This window comes from Pristiophorus japonicus, chromosome 1, assembly GCF_044704955.1.
Source record: "Pristiophorus japonicus isolate sPriJap1 chromosome 1, sPriJap1.hap1, whole genome shotgun sequence".
Lineage (NCBI taxonomy): Eukaryota > Metazoa > Chordata > Chondrichthyes > Pristiophoridae > Pristiophorus > Pristiophorus japonicus.
Genome location: NC_091977.1, coordinates 461000531 through 461013007, shown reverse-complemented (window position 1 = coordinate 461013007; position 12477 = coordinate 461000531).

Sequence of the window (12477 nt, the reverse complement as noted above, 5' to 3'; positions counted from 1 at the left end):
CTCACTCTCCCCGCCTGCCTCTCGCTCTCCCCACCTGCTTCTCACTCTCCCCGTCTGCCTCTCGCTCTCCCCGCCTGTCTCTCACTCTCCCCACCTGCCTCTCACTCTCCCCGCCTGCCTCTCACTCTCCCCGCCTGCCTCTCACTCTCCCCGCCTGCCTCTCGCTCTCCTCACCTGCCTCTCACTCTCCCCGCCTGCCTCTCACTCTCCCCGCCTGCCTCTCGCTCTCCTCACCTGCCTCTCACTCTCCCCGCCTGCCTCTCTCTCTCCCCGCCTGCCTCTCACTCTCCCCGCATGCCACTCACTCTCCCCGCCTGCCTCTCGCACTCCCCACCTGACTCTCACTCTCCCCGCCTGCCTCTCACTCTCCCCAGCTCTCTCTCCCCGCCTGCCTCTCACTCTCCCCGCATGCCGCTCACTCTCCCCGCCTGCCTCTCGCACTCCCCACCTGACTCTCACTCTCCCCGCATGCCACTCACTCTCCCCGCCTGCCTCTCACTCTCCCCGCCTGCCTGTCACTCTCCCCGCCTGCCTCTCGCTCTCCCCACCTTCCTCTCACTCTCCCCGCCTGCCTCTCACTCTCCCCGCCTGCCTCTCACTCTCCCCAGCTGCCTCTCACTCTCCCCGCCTGCCTCTCACTCTCCCCACCTGCTTCTCACTCTCCCCGCCTGCCTCTCACTCTCCCCACCTGCTTCTCACTCTCTACGCCTGCCTCTCACTCTCCCCACCTGCCTCTCACTCTCCCCACCTGCCTCTCACCCTCCCCGCCTGCTTCTCACTCTCCCCGCCTGCCTCTCTCTCTCCCCGCCTGCCTCTCACTCGCCCCGCCTGCCTCTCACTCTACCCACTTCTCTCTCACCCCGCCTGCCTCTCACTCTCCCCGCCTGCCTCTCACTCGACCCGCCTGCCTCTCACTCTACCCACTTCTCTCTCACCCTACCTGCTTCTCACTCTCCCCGCCTGCCTCTCACTCTCCCCACCTGCTTCTCACTCTCTACGCCTGCCTCTCACGCTCCCCAACTGCCTCTCACTCTCCCCAGCTCTCTCTCCCCGCCTGCCTCTCACTCTACCCACTTCTCTCTCACCCCACCTGCTTCTCACTCTCCCCGCCTGCCTCTCACTCTCCCCACCTGCTTCTCACTCTCTACGCCTGCCTCTCACTCTCCCCACCTGCCTCTCACTCTCCCCGCCTGCTTCTCACTCTCCCCGCCTGCCTCTCTCTCTCCCCGCCTGCCTCTCACTCGCCCCGCCTGCCTCTCACTCTACCCACTTCTCTCTCACCCCGCCTGCCTCTCACTCTCCCCGCCTGCCTCTCACTCGCCCCGCCTGCCTCTCACTCTACCCACTTCTCTCTCACCCCACCTGCTTCTCACTCTCCCCGCCTGCCTCTCACTCTCCCCAACTGCCTCTCACTCTCCCCAGCTCTCTCTCCCCGCCTGCCTCTCACTCTCTTCACCTGCCACTCTCTCTCTCCCCGCCTGCCTCTCACTCTCCCCGCCTGCCTCTAACTCTCCCCAGCTCTCTCTCCCCGCCTGCCCCTCGCTCTCCCCACCTGCCTCTCGCTCTCCCCACCTGCCTCTCGCTCTCCCAGCCTGCCTCTTACACTCCCCGCCTGCCTCTCACTCTCCCCGCCTGCCTCTCAGTCTCACCGCCTGCCTCTCACTCTCCCCGCCTGCCTCTCACTCTCCCCACCTGCCTCTCACTCTCCCCACTTCTCTCTCTCCCCGCCTGCCTCTCTCTCTCCCCGCCTGCCTCTCACTCTCCCCGCCTGGCTCTCACTCTCCCCGCCTGCCTCTCACTCTCCCCAGTTCTCTCTCCCCGCCTGCCTCTCACTCTCCCCGCCAGCCTCTCACTCTCCCCAACTCTCTCTCCCCACCTGCCTCTCGCTCTCCCCACCTGCCTCTCACTCTCCCCAGTTCTCTCTCCCCACCTGCCTCTCACTCTCCCCGCCTGCCTCTCTCTCTCCCAGCCTGCCTCTCATTCTTCCCCACCTGCCTCTCACTCTCCCCGCCTGCCTCTCGCTCTCCCCGCCTGCCTCTCACTCTCCCCACATGCCTCTCACTCTCCCCGCCTCCCTCTCGCTCTCCCCGCCTGCCTCTCGCTCTCTCCACCTGCCTCTCACTCTACCCACTTCTCTCGCTCCCCGCCTACCTCTCACTCCCCCCGCCTGCCTCTCACTCTCCCCAGCTCTCTCTCCCCGCCTGCCTCTCACTCTCCCCAGCTCTCTCTCCCCGCCTGCCTCTCACTAGCCCCAGCTCTCTCTCCCCGCCTGCCTCTCACTCTCCCCGGCTGCCTCTCGCTCTCCCCACCTGCCTCTCACTCTCCCCGCCTGCCTTTCGCTCTCCCCGCCTGCCTCTCGCTCTCCCCGCCTGCCTCTCTCTCTCCCCGCCTGCCTCTCTCTCTCCCTGCCTGCCTCTCGCTCTCCCCGCCTGCCTCTCGCTCCCCCCGCCTGCCTCTCTCTCTCCCCGCCTGCCCCTCGCTCTCCCCCCATGCCTCTCTCTCTCCCCGCCTGCCTCTCGCTCTCCCCGCCTGCCTCTCGCTCTCCCCACCTGCCTCTCTCTCTCCCCGCCTGCCTCTCGCTCTCCCCGCCTGCCTCTCTCTCTCCCCGCCTGCCTCTCGCTCTCCCCGCCTGCCTCTCGCTCTCCCCGCCTGCCTCTCACTCTCCCCACTTGCCTCTCACTCTCCCCGCCTGCCTCTCGCTCTCCCCACCTGCCTCTCTCTCTCCCCGCCTGCCTCTCTCTCTACCCGCCTGCCGACACTCTCCCCGCCTGCCTCTCACTCTCCCCGCTTGCCTCTCACTCTCTCCACCTGCCTCTCACTCGACCCACTTCTCTCTCTCCCCGCCTGCCTCTCTCTCTCCCCGCCTGCCTCTCACTCTCCCTGCCTGCCTCTCACTCTCTCCAACTGCCTCCCACTCTACCCACTTCTCTCTCTCCCCGCCTGCCTCTCTCCCCGCCTGCCTCTCACTCTCCCCGCCTGCCTCTCACTCTCCCCGCCTGCCTCTCACTCTCCCCAGCTCTCTCTCCCCGCCTGCCTCTCACTCTCCCCAGCGCTCTCTCCCCGCCTGCCTCTCACTCTCCCCGCCTGCCTCTCGCTCTCCCCACCTGCCTCTCACTCTCCCCGCCTGCCTCTCGCTCTCCCCGCCTGCCTCTCGCTCTCCCCGCCTGCCTCTCGCTCTCCTCACATGCCTCTCACTCTCCCCACCTGCCTCTCTCTCTCCCCGCCTGCCTCTCACTCTCCCCGCCTGCCTCTCACTCTCCCCACATGCCTCTCACTCTCCCCACCTGCCTCTCACTCTCCCCGCCTGCCTCTCACTCTCTCCACCTGCCTCTCACTCTACTCACTTCTCTCTCGCCCCGCCTGCCTCTCTCTCTCCCTGCCTGCCTCTCACCCTCCCGCCTGCTTCTCACTCTCCCCGCCTGCCTCTCTCTCTCCCCGCCCTGCCTCTCACTCGCCCCGCCTGCCTCTCACTCTACCCACTTCTCTCTCACCCCGCCTGCCTCTCACTCTCCCCGCCTGCCTCTCACTCGACCCGCCTGCCTCTCACTCTACCCACTTCTCTCTCACCCTACCTGCTTCTCACTCTCCCCGCCTGCCTCTCACTCTCCCCACCTGCTTCTCACTCTCTACGCCTGCCTCTCACGCTCCCCAACTGCCTCTCACTCTCCCCAGCTCTCTCTCCCGCCTGCCTCTCACTCTACCCACTTCTCTCTCACCCCACCTGCTTCTCACTCTCCCCGCCTGCCTCTCACTCTCCCCACCTGCTTCTCACTCTCTACGCCTGCCTCTCACTCTCCCCACCTGCCTCTCACTCTCCCCGCCTGCTTCTCACTCTCCCGCCTGCCCTCTCTCTCCCCGCCTGCCTCTCACTCGCCCCGCCTGCCTCTCACTCTACCCACTTCTCTCTCACCCCGCCTGCCTCTCACTCTCCCCGCCTGCCTCTCACTCGCCCCGCCTGCCTCTCACTCTACCCACTTCTCTCTCACCCCACCTGCTTCTCACTCTCCCCGCCTGCCTCTCACTCTCCCCAACTGCCTCTCACTCTCCCCAGCTCTCTCTCCCCGCCTGCCTCTCACTCTCTTCACCTGCCACTCTCTCTCTCCCCGCCTGCCTCTCACTCTCCCCGCCTGCCTCTAACTCTCCCCAGCTCTCTCTCCCCGCCTGCCCCTCGCTCTCCCCACCTGCCTCTCGCTCTCCCCACCTGCCTCTCGCTCTCCCAGCCTGCCTCTTACACTCCCCGCCTGCCTCTCACTCTCCCGCCTGCCTCTCAGTCTCACCGCCCTGCTCTCACTCTCCCCGCCTGCCTCTCACTCTCCCCACCTGCCTCTCACTCTCCCCACTTCTCTCTCTCCCCGCCTGCTCTCTCTCCCCCCGCCTGCCTCTCACTCTCCCGCCTGGCTCTCACTCTCCCCCGCCTGCCTCTCACTCTCCCAGTTCTCTCTCCCCGCCTGCCTCTCACTCTCCCCGCCCCCGCCAGCCTCTCACTCTCCCCAACTCTCTCTCCCCACCTGCCTCTCGCTCTCCCCACCTGCCTCTCACTCTCCCCAGTTCTCTCTCCCCACCTGCCTCTCACTCTCCCCGCCTGCCTCTCTCTCTCCCAGCCTGCCTCTCATTCTTCCCCACCTGCCTCTCACTCTCCCCGCCTGCCTCTCGCTCTCCCCGCCTGCCTCTCACTCTCCCCACATGCCTCTCACTCTCCCCGCCTCCCTCTCGCTCTCCCCGCCTGCCTCTCGCTCTCTCCACCTGCCTCTCACTCTACCCACTTCTCTCGCTCCCCGCCTACCTCTCACTCCCCCCGCCTGCCTCTCACTCTCCCCAGCTCTCTCTCCCCGCCTGCCTCTCACTCTCCCCAGCTCTCTCTCCCCGCCTGCCTCTCACTAGCCCCAGCTCTCTCTCCCCGCCTGCCTCTCACTCTCCCCGGCTGCCTCTCGCTCTCCCCACCTGCCTCTCACTCTCCCCGCCTGCCTTTCGCTCTCCCCGCCTGCCTCTCGCTCTCCCCGCCTGCCTCTCTCTCTCCCCGCCTGCCTCTCTCTCTCCCTGCCTGCCTCTCGCTCTCCCCGCCTGCCTCTCGCTCCCCCCGCCTGCCTCTCTCTCTCCCCGCCTGCCCCTCGCTCTCCCCCCATGCCTCTCTCTCTCCCCGCCTGCCTCTCGCTCTCCCCGCCTGCCTCTCGCTCTCCCCACCTGCCTCTCTCTCTCCCCGCCTGCCTCTCGCTCTCCCCGCCTGCCTCTCTCTCTCCCCGCCTGCCTCTCGCTCTCCCCGCCTGCCTCTCGCTCTCCCCGCCTGCCTCTCACTCTCCCCACTTGCCTCTCACTCTCCCCGCCTGCCTCTCGCTCTCCCCACCTGCCTCTCTCTCTCCCCGCCTGCCTCTCTCTCTACCCGCCTGCCGACACTCTCCCCGCCTGCCTCTCACTCTCCCCGCTTGCCTCTCACTCTCTCCACCTGCCTCTCACTCGACCCACTTCTCTCTCTCCCCGCCTGCCTCTCTCTCTCCCCGCCTGCCTCTCACTCTCCCTGCCTGCCTCTCACTCTCTCCAACTGCCTCCCACTCTACCCACTTCTCTCTCTCCCCGCCTGCCTCTCTCCCCGCCTGCCTCTCACTCTCCCCGCCTGCCTCTCACTCTCCCCGCCTGCCTCTCACTCTCCCCAGCTCTCTCTCCCCGCCTGCCTCTCACTCTCCCCAGCGCTCTCTCCCCGCCTGCCTCTCACTCTCCCCGCCTGCCTCTCGCTCTCCCCACCTGCCTCTCACTCTCCCCGCCTGCCTCTCGCTCTCCCCGCCTGCCTCTCGCTCTCCCCGCCTGCCTCTCGCTCTCCTCACATGCCTCTCACTCTCCCCACCTGCCTCTCTCTCTCCCCGCCTGCCTCTCACTCTCCCCGCCTGCCTCTCACTCTCCCCACATGCCTCTCACTCTCCCCACCTGCCTCTCACTCTCCCCGCCTGCCTCTCACTCTCTCCACCTGCCTCTCACTCTACTCACTTCTCTCTCGCCCCGCCTGCCTCTCTCTCTCCCTGCCTGCCTCTCACTCTACTCACTTCTCTCTCTCCCCGCCTGCCTCTCGCTCTCCCCGCCTGCCTCTCACTCTCCCCACATGCCTCTCACTCTCCCCGCCTCCCTCTCGCTCTCCCCGCCTGCCTCTCGCTCTCTCCACCTGCCTCTCACTCTACCCACTTCTCTCGCTCCCCGCCTACCTCTCACTCCCCCCGCCTGCCTCTCACTCTCCCCAGCTCTCTCTCCCCGCCTGCCCCTCACTCTCCCCAGCTCTCTCTCCCCGCCTGCCTCTCACTAGCCCCAGCTCTCTCTCCCCGCCTGCCTCTCACTCTCCCCGGCTGCCTCTCGCTCTCCCCACCTGCCTCTCACTCTCCACACCTGCCTTTCGCTCTCCCCGCCTGCCTCTCGCTCTCCCCGCCTGCCTCTCTCTCTCCCCGCCTGCCTCTCTCTCTCCCTGCCTGCCTCTCGCTCCCCCCGCCTGCCTCTCTCTCTCCCCGCCTGCCTCTCGCTCTCCCCCCATGCCTCTCTCTCTCCCCGCCTGCCTCTCGCTCTCCCCGCCTGCCTCTCGCTCTCCCCGCCTGCCTCTCTCTCTCCCCGCCTGCCTCTCGCTCTCCCCGCCTGCCTCTCGCTCTCCCCGCCTGCCTCTCACTCTCCCCGCCTGCCTCTCACTCTCCCCGCCTGCCTCTCGCTCTCCCCACCTGCCTCTCTCTCTCCCCGCCTGCCTCTCTCTCTACCCGCCTGCCGACACTCTCCCCGCCTGCCTCTCACTCTCCCCGCTTGCCTCTCACTCTCTCCACCTGCCTCTCACTCGACCCACTTCTCTCTCTCCCCGCCTGCCTCTCTCTCTCCCCGCCTGCCTCTCACTCTCCCCGCCTGCCTCTCACTCTCCACAGCTCTCTCTCACCGCCTGCCACTCACTCTACCCGCCTGCCTCTCACTCTCCCCAGCTCTCTCTCCCCGCCTGCCTCTCACTCTCCCCGCCTGCCTCGAGCTTTCCCCACCTGCCTCTCACTCTCCCTGCCTGCCTCTCGCTCTCCCCGCCTGCCTCTCACTCTCCCCGCCTGCCTCTCACTCTCCCCACCTGCCTCTCACTCTCCCCGCCTGCCTCTCACTCTCCCTGCCTGCCTCTCGCTCTCCCCGCCTGCCTCTCACTCTCCCCAGCTCTCTCTCCCCGCCTGCCTCTCACTCTCCCCGCCTGCCTATCACTCTCCCCACCTGCCTCTCACTCTCCTCGCCTACCTCTCACTCTCCCCACCTGCCTCTTACTCTCCCCACTTCTCTCTCTCCCCGCCTGCCTATCTCTCTCCCCACCTGCCTCTCACTCTCCCCGCCTGCCTCTCACTCTCTCCGCCTGCCTCTCACTCTCCCCAGTTCTCTCTCCCCGCCTGCCTCTCACTCTTCCCGCCTGCCTCTCACTCTCCCCGCCTGCCTCTCGCTCTCCCCACCTGCCTCTCACTCTCCCCACCTGCCTATCATTCTCCCCACTTCTCTCTCTCCCCGCCTGCCACTCTCTCCCCGCCTGCCTCTCACTCTCCCCGCCTGCCTCTCACTCTCCCCGCCTGCCTCTCACTCTCTCCACCTGCCTCTCACTCTAACCACTTCTCTCTCTCCCCGCCTGCCTCTCTCTCTCCCCGCCTGCCTCTCACTCTCCCCGCCTGTCTCTCACTCTCCCCGCCTGCCTCTCACTCTCCCCAGCTCTCTCTCCCAGCCTGCCTCTCACTCTCCCCGCCTGCCTCTCACTCTCCCCAGCTCTCTCTCCCCGCCTGCCTCTCTCTCTCCCCAGCCCTCTCTCCCCGCCTGCCTCTCACTCTCCCCGCCTGCCTCTCGCTCTCCCCGCCTGCCTCTCGCTCTCCCCACCTGCCTCTCACTCTCCCCACCTGCCTCTCACTCTCCCCGCCTGCCTCTCACTCTCCCCGCCTGCCTGTCGCTCTCTCCGCCTGCCTCTCACTCTCCCCGCCTGCCTCTAACTCTCCCCGCCTGCCTCTCGCTCTCCCCGCCTGCCTCTCGCTCTCTCCATCTGCCTCTCGCTCTCCCCGCCTGCCTCTCACTCTCCCCACCTGCATCTCACTCTCCCCACTTCTCTCTCTCAACGCCTGCCTCTCTCTCTCCCCGCCTGCCTCTCACTCTCCCCGCCTGCCTCTCACTCTCTCCAACTGCCTCTCACTCTACCCACTTCTCTCTCTCCCCGCCTGCCTCTCTCTCTCCCCGCCTGCCTCTCACTCTCCCCGCCTGCCTCTCACTCTCCCCGCCTGCCTCTCACTCTCCCCAGCTCTCTCTCCCCGCCTGCCTCTCACTCTCCCCAGCGCTCTCTCCCCGCCTGCCTCTCACTCTCCCCGCCTGCCTCTCGCTCTCCCCACCTGCCTCTCACTCTCCCCGCCTGCCTCTCGCTCTCCCCGCCTGCCTCTCGCTCTCCCCGCCTGCCTCTCACTCTCCCCGCCTGCCTCTCGCTCTCCTCACATGCCTCTCACTCTCCCCACCTGCCTCTCTCTCTCCCCGCCTGCCTCTCACTCTCCCCGCCTGCCTCTCACTCTCCCCACATGCCTCTCACTCTCCCCACCTGCCACTCACTCTCCCCGCCTGCCTCTCACTCTCTCCACCTGCCTCTCAATCTACTCACTTCTCTCTCTCCCCGCCTGCCTCTCTCTCTCCCTGCCTGCCTCTCACTCTACTCACTTCTCTCTCTCCCCGCCTGCCTCTCACTCTCCCCGCCTGCCTCTCACTCTCCCCAGCTCTCTCTCACCCCCTGCCTCTCACTCTCCCCGCCTGCCCCTCGCTCTCCCCACCTGCCTCTCACACTCCCCGTCTGCCTCTCGCTCTCCCCGCCTGTCTCTCACTCTCCCCACCTGCCTCTTACTCTCCCCACCTGCCTCTCACTCTCCCCGCCTGCCTCTCACTCTCCCCGCCTGCCTCTCGCTCTCCTCACATGCCTCTCACTCTCCCCACCTGCCTCTCACTCTCCCCGCCTGCCTCTCACTCTCCCCGCCTGCCTCTCTCTCTCCCCGCCTGCCTCTCACTCTCCCCGCCTGCCTCTCGCTCTCCTCACCTGCCTCTCATTCTCCCTACCTGCCTCTCTCTCTCCCCGCCTGCCTCTCACTCTCCCCACTTCTCTCTCTCCCCGCCTGCCTCTCTCTCTCCCCGCCTGCCTCTCACTCTCCCCGCCTGCCTCTCACTCTCCCCACTTCTCTCTCTCCCCGCCTGCCTCTCTCTCCCCGCCTGCCTCTCTCTCTCCCCGCCTGCCTCTCACTCTCCCCGCCTGCCTCTCACTCTCCCCGCCTGCCCCTCGCTCTCCCCACCTGCCTCTCACTCTCCCCGTCTGCCTCTCGCCATCCCCGCCTGTCTCTCACTCTCCCCACCTGCCTCTCACTCTCCCCACCTGCCTCTCACTCTCCCCGCCTGCCTCTCACTCTCCCCGCCTGCCTCTCGCTCTCCTCACATGCCTCTCACTCTCCCCGCCTGCCTCTCACTCTCCCCACCTGCCTCTCACTCTCCCCGCTTGCCTCTCGCTCTCCTCACCTGCCTCTCACTCTCCCCGCCTGCCTCTCTCTCTTCCCGCCTGCCTCTCACTCTCCCCGCCTGCCTCTCGCTCTCCTCACCTGCCTCTCATTCTCCCTACCTGCCTCTCTCTCTCCCCGCCTGCCTCTCACTCTCCCCACTTCTCTCTCTCCCCGCCTGCCTCTCTCTCTCCCCGCCTGCCTCTCACTCTCCCCGCCTGCTTCTCACTCTCCCCACTTCTCTCTCTCCCCGCCTGCCTCTCTCTCCCCGCCTGCCTCTCTCTCTCCCCGCCTGCCTCTCACTCTCCCCGCCTGCCTCTCACTCTCCCCACAAGCCTCTCACTCTCCCCGCCTGCCTCTCACTCTCCCCGCCTGCCTCTCACTCTCCCCGCCTGCCTCTCACTCTCCCCGCCTGCCTCTCACTCTCCCCACCTGCCTCTCACTCTCCCCGCCTGCCTCTCACTCTCCCCACATGCCTCGCACTCTCCCAGCCTGCCTCTCACTCTCCCCGCCTGCCTCTCACTCTCCCCACATGCCTCTCACTCTCCCCACATGCCTCTCACTCTCCCCGCCTGCCTCTCACTCTCTCCACCTGCCTCTCACTCTACTCACTTCTCTCTCTCCCCGCCTGCCTCTCTCTCTCCCCGCCTGCCTCTCACTCTACTCACTTCTCTCTCTCCCCGCCTGCCTCTCACTCTCCCCGCCTGCCTCTCACTCTCCCCAGCTCTCTCTCCCCGCCTGCCTCTCACTCTCCCAGCTCTCTCACCCCTCCTGCCTCTCACTCTCCCCGCCTGCCTCTTACTCTCCCCAGCTCTCTCTCCCCGCCTGCCTCTCACTCTCCCAGCTCTCTCTCCCCGCCTGCCTCTCACTCTCCCCGCCTGCCTCTCGCTCTCCCCACCTGCCTCTCACTCTCCCCGTCTGCCTCTCGCTCTCCCCGCCTGTCTCTCACTCTCCCCACCTGCCTCTCACTCTCCCCACCTGCCTCTCACTCTCCCCGCCTGCCTCTCACTCTCCCCGCCTGCCTCACGCTCTCCTCACCTGCCTCTCACTCTCCCCGCCTGCCTCCCTCTCTCACTGCCTGCCTCTCACTCTCCCCGCCTGCCTCTCGCTCTCCTCACCTGCCTCTCACTCTCCCCACCTGCCTCTCACTCTCCCCGCCTGCCTCTCGCTCTCCCCACCTGCCTCTCACTCTCCCCGTCTGCCTCTCGCTCTCCCCGCCTGTCTCTCACTCTCCCCACCTGCCTCTCACTCTCCCCACCTGCCTCTCACTCTCCCCGCCTGCCTCTCACTCTCCCCGCCTGCCTCACGCTCTCCTCACCTGCCTCTCACTCTCCCCGCCTGCCTCCCTCTCTCCCCGCCTGCCTCTCACTCTCCCCGCCTGCCTCTCGCTCTCCTCACCTGCCTCTCACTCTCCCCACCTGCCTCTCTCTCTCCCCGCCTGCCTCTCACTCTCCCCGCCTGCCTCTCACTCTCCCCACATGCCTCTCACTCTCCCCACCAGCCTCTCACTCTCCCCGCCTGCCTCTCACTCCTTCCACTGCCTCTCACTCTACTCACTTCTCTCTCTCCCCGCCTGCCTCTCTCTCTCCCTGCCTGCCTCTCACTCTACTCACTTCTCTCTCTCCCCGCCTGCCCCTCACTCTCCCCGCCTGCCTCTAACTCTCCCCAGCTCTCTCTCCCCCCCTGCCTCTCACTCTCCCCGCCTGCCTCTTACTCTCCCTAGCTCTCTCTCCCCGCCTGCCTCTCACTCTCCCAGCTCTCTCTCCCCGCCTGCCTCTCACTCTCCCCGCCTGCCTCTCGCTCTCCCCACCTGCCTCTCACTCTCCCCGTCTGCCTCTCGCTCTCCCCGCCTGTCTCTCACTCTCCCCACCTGCCTCTCACTCTCCCCACCTGCCTCTCACTCTCCCCGCCTGCCTCTCACTCTCCCCGCCTGCCTCTCGCTCTCCTCACCTGCCTCTCACTCTCCCCGCCTGCCTCTCACTCTCCCCGCCTGCCTCTCGCTCTCCTCACCTGCCTCTCACTCTCCCCGCCTGCCTCTCTCTCTCCCCGCCTGCCTCTCACTCTCCCCGCCTGCCTCTCGCTCTCCTCACCTGCCTCTCACTCTCCCCACCTGCCTCTCTCTCTCCCCGCCTGCCTCTCACTCTCCTCACTTCTCTCTCTCCCCGCCTGCCTCTCACTCTCCCCGCCTGCCTCTCTCTCTCCCCGCCTGCCTCTCACTCTCCCCGCCTGCCTCTCGCTCTCCTCACCTGCCTCTCATTCTCCCTACCTGCCTCTCTCTCTCCCCGCCTGCCTCTCACTCTCCCCACTTCTCTCTCTCCCCGCCTGCCTCTCTCTCTCCCCGCCTGCCTCTCACTCTCCCCGCCTGCCTCTCACTCTCCCCACTTCTCTCTCTCCCCGCCTGCCTCTCTCTCCCCGCCTGCCTCTCTCTCTCCCCGCCTGCCTCTCACTCTCCCCGCCTGCCTCTCACTCTCCCCGCCTGCCCCTCGCTCTCCCCACCTGCCTCTCACTCTCCCCGTCTGCCTCTCGCCATCCCCGCCTGTCTCTCACTCTCCCCACCTGCCTCTCACTCTCCCCACCTGCCTCTCACTCTCCCCGCCTGCCTCTCACTCTCCCCGCCTGCCTCTCGCTCTCCTCACATGCCTCTCACTCTCCCCGCCTGCCTCTCACTCTCCCCACCTGCCTCTCACTCTCCCCGCTTGCCTCTCGCTCTCCTCACCTGCCTCTCACTCTCCCCGCCTGCCTCTCTCTCTTCCCGCCTGCCTCTCACTCTCCCCGCCTGCCTCTCGCTCTCCTCACCTGCCTCTCATTCTCCCTACCTGCCTCTCTCTCTCCCCGCCTGCCTCTCACTCTCCCCACTTCTCTCTCTCCCCGCCTGCCTCTCACTCTCCCCGCCTGCTTCTCACTCTCCCCACTTCTCTCTCTCCCCGCCTGCCTCTCTCTCCCCGCCTGCCTCTCTCTCTCCCCGCCTGCCTCTCACTCTCCCCGCCTGCCTCTCACT